Genomic DNA, 11,764 nt, shown 5'->3' on the forward strand with positions numbered 1-11,764 from the left:
TACTTTGTCCCTAATTAAGCATCAGCTTTCATTAGGATGTGGACTGGAGGACACAGGTATTGAAGAAGAGGCATAGGCAAAAGTGAGGGACACTTAAAGCATCTCAGTGGAACCAGGAGATGAACTAGATCAGGGGTCCTCAAACTTTTTAAAGTGGGGGCCAGATCACGGTCCCTCAGAGAGCTGGAGGGCCGGACTATATGAACTACTAATTCCTACTGTAACACCTCGGCTGCGCTCACTGCCCAAAAAACCTGGCAGGCCGGATCAGACTCCTCTGCGGGCCGCATGTGGCCCACGGGCCGTAGTTTGAAGACCCCTGAACTAGATGATGGAGACAGACCAGAGGCCCAGGCTGGTCCTCCTGCCTGGTGCTGAGGGCCACTGCTCCCAGCCGCCTCTCTCTGGCAGGCTCACTACTTCGGCAGGCGGCTCTGCTGACCTCCTGCGTCCCCTGATGCGAACAGGGTGCTGTTTACTTTCCATGCTGAATGACTGCGGTCCTGTGATCTGTTAAGAAGCCAACATGCTCCAGGCTCCCATGTTAATGGTGTGGGGATTAAAACTGAACAAAGCAAGCGAGCGTTTGACAATAAATGAGTCTATTGGAAGTGAGTCATGAGTGCAGAAGGGAGTGTGTGTTTCTTTCTTGTTTATTGACTCTGGTATTTTGGGCAAGTCTTTAAACCTTGGTTTGCCTCTGTCGTGCTCACTATAAAATGGGAGATAACGGCAGCACGCGTCCCTTAACACTCTGAGGTGGTGAGAGGTTAATTACTTAATGCCGCAGGAATTTTTCAGGCTCCGTGGCCAGGTCCAGAAATTGGAAAACTCCTCTTCCCAAACTTTTATGAGCGTTCACTCCCATTCCCTGAGGCTCAGCTGTGAGAGAGGAGTTGGAAGAGGAGTAGAAGAAGCAATGGAAAAGGAGGGTGAAAAAGAAAAAGAATGGGGAAGCGAGGAGGTGCCTAAAAAGATGCCTTCAGAACCCTTAGAGCAGTGGTTCTCAACCTTCCTAAGGCCGCGACCCTTTAATACAGTTCCTCATGTTGTGGTGACCCCCAACCATAACATTATTTTCATTGCTACTTCATAACTGTAATTTTGCTACTGTTATGAATTATAATGTAAATATCTGTGTTTTTGATGATCTTAAGTGACCCTGATAGCAGTTCTCAACCTGTGAGAACCGCTGCTGTAGAGCCTAAGACGATAGTTATGAAGTAGCAACGAAAATGATTTTATGGTTGGGGGGTCACCACAACATGAGGAACTGTATTAAAGAGTTGCGGCATTAGGAAGGTTGAGAACCACTGCCTTAAAGAAAGAGAAGAATCCAAAAGAAGATGCAGGAGCCCGTTCACTCTTATTTTACAAACTTCTGCACTTGGGTTATCGCGCTTTGGTGAGAAATAGGTAAATTGTATCAATTTCCACCATCTGGGGTGAACAATGGGTTTATTTCTGCAAATCTGTGCATCTTCCGATTGGACCCCGGTGCTTCCCTGACGACTCCTCCCCTCCCTCTGCTCTTATGCCATCTCTGGCCAGAGCCACAATATAGCCACAACATAGGGCCACACCCAAAGAGCAGAACCTCCTCAGCCCACTGGGCAGATGCTTGGGTTCCAGGGGGAGAATCTGACCTTCTTCTGTGACAGTTTTTCCCTCTAAGATCAAGTCCAATACCCTGAAGCCACGGCCGGCTCCGCATGCCCCCACCCCCAGCAGAGGACTGTGGAAAGTTCCTATGTTTTTCCACTTTCATCTCTTTTATATAAGGGAGCCGAACCAGCCCTTGCTTTATAATAGGATACCAGACAGCACAGCAAGGACACTGAGGTGCCTTCCCTCACTGACACTTTACCCAGGTGGTAAACGTCTTATGGATTAAGGAAGTAATGACAAAATGATTTTATGTCTTCATTATTTGTTTCATATGAAAACTGGAGTTTTCACGTGGCCAGATTTCCCATCTGACCATGAGCATTTGTCCTATGACCTTCTGTGTTTTGGGGGGTGAACCAGTGTCTTAGGGGGCGGACCAGTGCCTTGGGGGGGAGGGGGTGGACCAGTGCCTTAGGGGGTGGGGTGGACCAGTGTGATGTGTGGAGCAGTGAAGATGGGATCCTATAGGCTGACCCTGGAGAACATTTCTGGGTTCCTCTTGTGCAACTTGAAATAAGCCTTCCTTCTGACAGCTGCCAAGTAAGAGGGTTTCTCCCCGGCAGAATAGGTTCGTTAAGCTGCCTTAAAAATAAAGGTAACATAGAAACCTTCTTAGAACCCCCTCTGGGAAGCCAGACTCGGGCTGCTGACAGGATCCACCTCAGGAGAGGCTCCCGCCGGAAGCCGGTGGGCAAATGCTGGCCGGGCGTCTGTGCCAGGGCTGCCCGGGAAAGACGCACTTGACCTCTGGCGCTTGTTTTGCAACTAACAAAGAAGCAGAGGGAACTTTCTGAGCTGTTTGCTTTGGGGTGCTGTGATGAAACCACTGTTGGCTTCTCTCAGAAAACCCGTTACATCTGACAGGAGAAAAATATCTCCTTTTGATTATAAAATGAAACTTTTGTAAAGTCACACACAGGCAAGGTCACTGGCAGGCGTGGCCACTCCCCTGGCAGGCGTGGCTAGCTGGTCTGGTCCTGACTCCCAGGCAAACCAGACTTTCCCCACAGCCAGACCGGTAGGGGTGGGCAGAGGACAGCTGGACAGAAGCGCTTTTACACCCAATAGGGCTTTCGGATCAATGGGCCTGACACATTTCTTTCCTGAAGATGAGTCATTAGCAGAGAATGTTTTATAGTGAGACGGCACATAAGTATTTTAAGGGAGCCTGAAGATAAATGAAAGTTAGATTAAATCACCAAGGACGGCTCAGGAACAGGGAGGAAGGACCCAGATTATACCCAGGTGGTTACTCCCTTATGCACTTGGCCCCTTTAGCACAGCCTGTCCCTTGGTGTGGCTGTACTGAGGAGCTTTAGGTGAGAAGCAGGCCTCTCGCAGGATGTGCCTGCTGATATTTCCATGTTGGGTGGAGCATGCTTAAAGCAAGTCCACTTTTCAGATTACGTGGTAACAACAGGAACCCCCACTAACTTGATGGCATGTCCCCTAATTGCAAGCGATATGCGGAGAAGGAAATAAAAGTTTTCTTTACTTCCAAACCCAACTGGGCATAGAGAGCAATGCCAGGGACCCACATAATGCCGAAGGCCAGCCACGCGTCTAGAATCAGAGCAGCAAGGTCCCCGGGCATGGCTCAGGCTGCAGCTGGGCCCGGTGGCTACCTGGGGGTCCGAGTGTCTGCAGAGCTGTCGTGGCGTCGGTGGCCTGAGGATGGGGTGAGCGGAAGCAGCCACACCTCTCTGGAAATGCTCCTTAAGCTGATGTGCGATCTGAGCGCCCAGGACCCCGGCCAAGGAAGGTAGGAAGGAAGGGTGAAATAATTAGGAATGTGGCATTGCCCCGGATGCATCCAGGGAACTAGCTGTTTTCACCTTGGGACATAGGTTAATACATTTTCCAACCAGCTGCACAGGGTCCCCCCGCACCTTGGCCGTGTAAGTACTCAGCGCTCACAGACAATGGATCTCGGCATCTCGGGAAATACCTCGCGGTAATAGACCTCATTTAGGAAAAAAAAAAAAAAAAAAAAAAAAGAGAGAGAGAACCTCTCACTATCTCTGAAGTGACGATGTGGAAATCCCAGTGTAATGTTGTAGGACTTTTTATGCCCGATTCCTATTTGGATAGGCTCCAGTGACACAGGCAGCAAGAGTACAGTCCTACTTTACATCCCGTGGAGGCCTCAGGAGCCCTGGAGACAGACTCCCTACACTGGATTGGGGTCAGTCGTCAGGAAGGAGACCAGAGAGGCAGAGTGGAGAGCTTGGCATGTCCCTGTAGGATTGTGTGTGTTCTCGTTTCCGGGTCTCTGTGTACGTATTTATGATTTTTATGCTCATTCCTTTAATTTAGGAAAACAGCGAACGCAACTTGAGATAGGGTGTTCCCAAAGCTGGGGTTCCATTTCCAAGTCTCTCTGACTTTACGGAATGAGCTTGTGCTGGACATTGATCCGCTGTTTGCGGGGGTGCTCAGGTGTGTTATGACGAAGCCTAATAAAGCATCATCACAGCATCCTAAAAATGCCGAGTTGCTGCCCCCTGGGCCTCCCATGGCTGTTCTTATCTGCAAAGTGGTGCCGGGAACGCTGCACCCTGCTGGCCCGGCACAGATGTGGGGAAGTTTAGCTCAAGAACATCTGTAAAGCAGTTTTCGATTTGGGAGCAGGGGAACCATAAATGACCACAGCAGCTATTCATCACGGAAGAGGGGATGCCGATCTGTTCCATATTTCAAGCCCCACTTTTCTCAGATACTTGGAAATAGTTCTGCTGGGGATGGAGACCATTAGTTGAGGAGGAATAGGGTTTGCCATGCAGAGAGCGGATTTGCCATATGGGAGGGGATTCTGACCTAAAACAGTGCCATCCTGGTAAAAAGGAAGTCGGAAAGAATGTGGAAGTGTGTCCTAGTATTCGTGAGCCGGAAGTATCAATGTGGCTTATAACTAACGAAGAAAAGCCAGGCCAGTGTGGCTCGGTGGTTGAGTGTCATCAAGAGGTCCTGTGTTTGATTCCCAGTAAGGACACTTGCCCAGGTTTCAGGCCCAATCCCCAGGAGGGGGCAGGCAGGAGGCAGCCGGTCAATATCTCTCTCTGATGGATGTTTCTATCTCTCTATCCCTCTTCCTCCCTCTCTCTCTCTCAAATCAATTAAAAATATTTAAAATGTTTAAAAGAAGAAGCACGACTACCCTCACAGTTGTGTTCCTGAAAGAAGGAACAAAGAAGAAGAGAATGCTATTGCTCCTGGTGCAGGGTCACTGAGGGGTGGCAGGGGCCAAGAGCTTGGGCCTCGTCCAGCCAGGGACCGAGGCGCCCAAGCAGGCTCTGCTCTGGTCAGGCTGCCTCCGCAGGGCAGCCGGGAGAAGACGGAAAGTACGCTCTGGGTAAATATCACAGAATCCAACAAAGGTTCCATCCTAGAGGATCGTGGGAAATACCCCTAGGTAGACCAACTGTCTAATCATTTGATGAAACACATTTTCTGTTGGTGTGCGTTCAAGAAAAAGCAAAGATATCACTTTCAAGCGGGTGAACAACATTTGGGGAAACCCCCGGCTGGGAATGGTTACGTCATTTGTTTCAGTTCTCTGGGGTTCATTCATATAGACCTCAAATACACTGAGTGGCCAGATTATTATGATCTCTGAACGAATAATAATCTGGCCACACAGTGTATATCCTATATAATAAAAGGCTACTATGCAAATTGTCCCCTCGACCAGCAGGCAGGCTGGCCAACCGCCCATGTCCCCTCCCCCTGGCCAGGCTGGCTGGACCCCACCCATGCACCAATTCATGCACCGGGCTACTAAAAAATAAAAATAAAAATAATTAAATATATGTACTGAGTGACCAGATTATTATGAGTTCAGACATCATAATAATCTGGCCATTCAGTGTATATGTAAAGTAAAAATATTTATATCCAATGCCCTCAACTCAGTGCCTTGTCGCACCCAAGGCACCAAGGTGAAACTGGTGTCTGTCCTCAAGAAGCTTGCCACTTAGTAAGGGATTTAAGACTCTTCTGTAATATGTTAATTTCTCTATTTCAATTAATATTGTCTCCCACCCTTTCTCCCAACCCCAACTTGGCCAGAAGTCCAGGGTCACCCCCTCCAGCATCCCCAGAACCACCTAAAACTTCTCCCAGGCAGAAAGCCCTGGGATGCCCACTGGCCACAGCTGGGAGGAGCCTAGGCCTGTCCCTGGGCTGCCACAGTCCCCGCTCCTGCTATAGCACCTCACGGCCACTTGGTGCCACTGTTGAGTGCTGCCATGGGCCAGAGTGACTTTTTGGGAGGGTAATTTCTAGCTGATCCCACTCTGTCATATTTTGTGGCTTGTTCTCCTTGCAGGGTTTGTGGATGATGGGCCTTTATGCCCAGTCCTCTGGGTTATTTACACGCCCCTCTTCCCACAGTCCTACCCCAGGAAAGTTCAGGAGTCAGCCCACGGCTGAGCTAACAGACCCTCCCTTTCCCAATCCTGGGAACTCATCCAGAAGGTGGTTGCTATGCCGTTCAACCTCAGAAACACGATGCACTCTTAACAGCCTCTCCATCCACTCACTGCCTCCGGTTAGTGGACTCCTCGCCGCTAAGGTGTTCCTAGACCTCAGAACCACAGCACGACTGCTTTCTTTCACCTAAGGGAAATGCCTTCTTTCTCAGGATGAGTCACCCTCCAAAGAATGAGCAGGAATAACCCCCAGATCTTCTTCTGTTAAAGCAGTGAAAACAAAGCATGGGTTATGTCTGCAGTAGGACACTCTGCAACACGTATACAGAAATAATTAAAACAAGGCAGAATGCAATAATTGATGGGAGAGTTACAGAGAAGAAGAGTATGGTACCTTGGTGTTAATCTGGAGTAATCCAGTATGATCAGATGGGGAGGCAATTTTCTGCTGGCCCACTGTAGGCAATAGGGTTCGGACAGGTGCATGTGGCAGGGGAGGTTTTGCAAGTAGCGAGGGTAGCATAAGCTAAGAATGCACAGAGGCAGAGAAAGCGTGTGTCCTAGTTGGTGACCAAGGGTGGGTGGTGGAGGTGGGCAGCTTTGTGTGCTGCAGTGCGGGGGCCACCAAGGGGATACAGAAAGTTGACGTGTAGGGGTTGGAATGCCCTCCTGCAATCCAAACCTCACCATCTCTCTAATTTCACTTCACATTGTCATATCTGTTGATCAGCTGAAGTCATTTGCCAATAAAAAATAAACAGAAACTAGAACACCAAAAATGAAAGTTGAAATTGAGTTGTCTTGATGTAGCCAAATCATACATTTTTAATAAAAACAGCAATAACATTCCCAAAGAATAAAATTAAATTTGTAGACTTAGGTAAGGTGACAGCATGTTTGGGGAATTTCAATCAGCTATTGAATTAATGTCTCCTCCTTTTCATTTTCAAACCATTTTTTGAGCTGTGTCAACAGTCTATACTTCGCTGTTATGTCCTTGAACCGAGTCCTTTAGTTTTCAGAAAGAGACATTTAGAGGAAAACGACACAAAAATTTCTTCCTCAAACCACCTTGTTGAAGTTTCTCCAGAGACCAGACTAGATGATTTGTAAATTCCTTTACTCTTAAAATAAAAGGTGTTTTTATAAAAGGAAAGGTGATGGGCACATCAACACCTATTCAGGAGGGAAAATAGTCTCTGGTAAAATGTCACTTATTTTCTTCTTCACGGGGCAAAACTACATTCACCAAAGGCATCATCCTAAGAGGAAGATGGCATCCATGAGAAAAGGAAAAGCCTTTTTATAGCATTTAAAAAGTGTTATAGCAATCAAGAATTTCACAAAGATAATGGCACCAACCTATAGTTGTATAGTTGTATAAACTCCCTTTTCAGGATGCGTTCCCACCCAGCTCTCACTTGCTCCTCATCACAGTCTCATGGAAGGAGGCAGGGCACAGAGTCTCAACTCTCTTTCACCGTGGACAAACCAACGCCATGAATTCTAATAGCACTGGACCAGTGTTTCTCAGTGAGGGGAAGAAAGAAGCAGATTTGGAGATCAGATCTCTTCAAGCTCACCTGGGCGCACTCTCCTCTACTCCCGGCCCGTCTGTCGCCCTAGTGGGCCAACAATTTCCGTGAGTTTAACACCACTCCATTTTCCTTGAGGTTGGGGACTGTGTCTTGACCATCTTTTTATTCTTCCACATGCCCTGTACGTAATAGGTGTTCAATAAGTGGAGGAAATTAATTAAGTGCTCTAAATCCTGAAATCTAAATGCTCTAAATCAGATTTTCAAAGATTTCCATGCCCTCAGACATTTTTTTTAAAAAAAATAAAAACAGAAAAATCTTTGAATTCTTAATGTGGCAATTAAGAAAGAGACTATTCGTTCATTTTGTTCCCTGGGATATTCAGAAACAGATACCGAGGGCTTCAAGGAGGCTGAGGGTTGGTGGTAGGATAAACAGCGGTAATGAATAGATCTAGAATACAATTCAGTCTCTTGTTTACATGGGTCTGTTCCTCTGGCTCAGGGGTTTTAAAGTGACCTTTTCTAGCAAGATCTGGAAATGAATAGTCTTTTCTTTTTCCCCACCAGTTCCTGTGTTTCCTAAAGTCAGTTACCATGTGTCCTTTGACAAATGAGTTGCAGGAGTGTTGACCTTACCTTGAAGAACACTTTCCCCTGTATTTTTCACTCTCACCCATGTGACACTTCTTCGTCTTTGCAGAGTTGGATGTAAATAAGACCCACCTCCTGAGTAACTGTGAAGGGGAGAGTTTCTGCAGGATGTATTTTTCTTTTCTGTGCGTGGTTGTGGGTAAGGAAGGAGCTTGTCCCCATGGACGAAATAAGCTGTCTGGGCGGCAAGACACGGGGAGCCTAGCAACAGCGGTGGGCTTTGCAAAGCTGTCGCTGTTTGAGACCATGGCCAGCATCACCCTTTTACAGCTGCCCTTAAACCAAGCATCAGCAAGGTTTCTACAAGTCCCCTATTTGTGGATTTTTTAAAATAGAATTTACCATGCCCATTATGAAAAATTTGGAAGAAGCAGAACGAAGAAAACATTTGTCCCAACCTCCCCACCCAAAACTACCATCTGCAAACGCTCTTTGTTCCCACTCTTTCTCTTGGCAGAGCTGTTGAAGGATTTCATTCAAGGTTGTATCACACGGTGTGAATCATGTAGTTAATCGCTGCGAGAGACCTGCATCTGGGGATAAAGTCTCATAGCATCTAAAGTCCTTGCCCTCCATGCTCTTAGTGCATAGATCTGGTTGCTCCTCTTGGAATAGATTTCTAGGAAGCTTGAAGTTCTGGATATGTTTGAAGGGGAGATAAATTTAAACTATGGTGCAGAAAGGATGATATATTTTTTACCCTCCTACCTCTACTTAGTTTATCAATTGATTTGCATATTTGGTTTTAGTAAAGCACCATGCAGTGGGCACCCATGGAGAGCCCGGGGAGCAGCTGGTAGCAGGGTTGACCCTCACCAGAGGAGCCACAGGCCTGCAGAGCTGGATTGGAATTGGTTCTTTCTGGAATCCCCGCTTGCCCTAGTCAGGAGTGCAGGTGAGGTGACAGGTGCCCAGTCAGTCCTGGTTATCAATGTTCATTTTGGAGATTAAAAATATCTGATCATGGGAACCCTTCCTCATGAAGAAGCCCAGTGCCACTCCTTTTGTTACTTTGGTTTGGGCAGACACGGGCTACCAAGAGAATCTGATTCCCTCAACTCCTTCTCGCCATGGTCAACCAAGGATTTAGTCTCTTTGTCCCTGTTCTTGTAGAGCTTATTGTCTGGTTGGGAAACCATATCTGAAATAATCACAAACAAATAAAAATATAATTCTCTAAACTGTTACTCCAGTGTAGTTGTTAGAGAGGAAAAGGACAGGGTGACCCGAAAACATAGAATAAGGGAACTTCACTTAGCTTGGGGTGGAGCGGGCTGGGAAGGTTACCCAAGGAAGTTACCATTGGATTGTATTCTAAGGATGGTGAGGAGTCAGTGGGGGAAGGTGATGTGGGAAGGAGGGTGTAGAGATGTTCCTTATGGACTACACAGCAGGTGTGCAGGCTAGACCACAAGCAGCAGGTTGCCACCTCCGGGGGTCACCCAGGCACAGTTGGCTTCATCAGTGGGCAGAGGGTGGGCCCAGAAAGTAAGATGACTGATTGTTTTCTGTTTCAGCATTGACAGTCCGTGTGCCAGGAGCCTCCTGTGTACCTTCTGCCTAAAACCAGCAAGGCTCCGATTGACGAGGCTCTTTGGTTTAGCATTGTCCTGCTCTGCCTGGGCCTTTAGCAGGATGTAAATACTTTTGGAAAAGGGCAATGCAGTTATAGACACTTTTTAGTATTAAGAAATGGCTCAAAGTCTAAATTCTGTACCAGTTAGTCTCTGGCCAGAGAAGTTACCCTGAGGCCTGGAAGGGAATGAGAGCATGAAAGAAGAGGTTTTTAACACCAGAGGAAAAATAAGGAAGCAACAAAGACATGCGTGGCCCAAGTCATTCCTTTACCTGTGACTAGGTCACTTTAGGTCTGTGTTCGCTGTGCCTCCACTCGTATCTGTGAAATGAGAATAACAATAGTTCTTGTTTAGACAAGAAACTAGGAAAGTGGTGAGCCTATGGCACTTTTGGTTAATGCCATATGATAGCAAAATCATTTTTTTCTTCTGTTTTTAATTCCGGGGAAAGTCTCTACTCTAGTGTATTTTGAGGTCCTCTTGTGAGAAGCAAGTCACCGGTAGAACAGGGACAGTGAAAGTCTTCCTGCATTTTACAGAAAACTGTGGACTAAACTCACGATAAGCTTCAAGGAGTAGAGTACAAAGGGCTTGTTTCAGCAAGGGACTCCTAAAACACTGGCACACATGCAATCCTTGTAGAGGTCTACAAACATTCAAGGAAAAATGAGAGCCAACATCTACGTAGCACTTAATTTGTGACAAATTCTGTCCTAAGTGCTTGAATTTAAGCCTCATGATTATACAACGAGGCAGGTATTCTTACCTATGAGAAAGCTAAGGCTGCCAAGCTTGCGTGACTCGTCCAAGGTCATGCTGCTGTTACATTCGGGAGCTGAATCCAGCCCCTATGATGCCGAAGCAGCGGCAGCTGAGGGAGGGTATTGTGCTCCCTCCCATTTAACAGTAGTGGGACCTGGGGCTCCCTTTCCATGGGGCTTAGGGGAATGCTTGGTGTTTTAGAGAGCCCAGGCCTTAGGAATCTAAGGGCTCCCTCTGTCAGCTGATTTCCCCACCACCTTTACCCACAGGGTGCCCTTTTATTGGTGTGTATGTGTGTGTGTTTTATATATATATTTTTAAAAATTGATCTTTAAAGAGAGAGGAAAAGAGAGAGATAGAGTTGGGCTCGCACGAACACAGCTCCCCTTCTTCCCCTTGGTGGTCCACGGACAAGGGCGCACCTCGGTAGACCTGTGTTAGGGAGGAGCTTCATTCTGGAACTCGGAGTCCATGAGCACATTGGGTGGCTTTGTTCCTGAGTTTGGCAAGACTTGACCCTGGAAATCTGGTCAGTCAGTTGGGGGCCATCCCCCACCCAATGAAATCCCTCTGGCGGCTCACTGCGCAGCCTGGCTTTCCTCACAGCAAAGCCCTCTGCCACCCTTCCCAGCCAGGATGCTCGGTGCCTGCCCCGACTGAGAATCTTCAACATCAGCCCACCTAAATGGAATTAGGAAGATAGACCTTGGACTTGTGTACATGCATATAAGCCTAACCAGTGGTCATGGACAACAGGGGGTGGGCATACGTGGGGAGGGGTTTGGGATGGGAATGGGGGGATGAGGACAATTATGCAATACCATAATCAATAAAGAAATTGAAAAAAGATAGACCTTGAGAAAGAGGTGTTCTGTGATGACGTCTATAATAGACAGGGTATGATTTGAAGACGTTGCATTATCCAGGCCATTTGCAGGGGCCATGGAGAGTTAGTTGGGTGTGTAGCCTTGGTCCTGATGGATCAATATTTGGGTTGCTGTCTATGACTATCTTCTGGTTTCTGGTCCTCATTAAGAAAAGATACCTGAGTGAATGTATGCCCATGCTCTGCTCCATTTATTCATTAGTGGACTGGATATTATAGTGCTCCGTTTTCAGGTGTATACAAAGCTAAC

The sequence above is a fragment of the Pipistrellus hanaki genome, assembly GCF_964339955.1.
Source record: "Pipistrellus hanaki genome assembly, chromosome: 5".
NCBI classification, from domain to species: domain Eukaryota; kingdom Metazoa; phylum Chordata; class Mammalia; order Chiroptera; family Vespertilionidae; genus Pipistrellus; species Pipistrellus hanaki.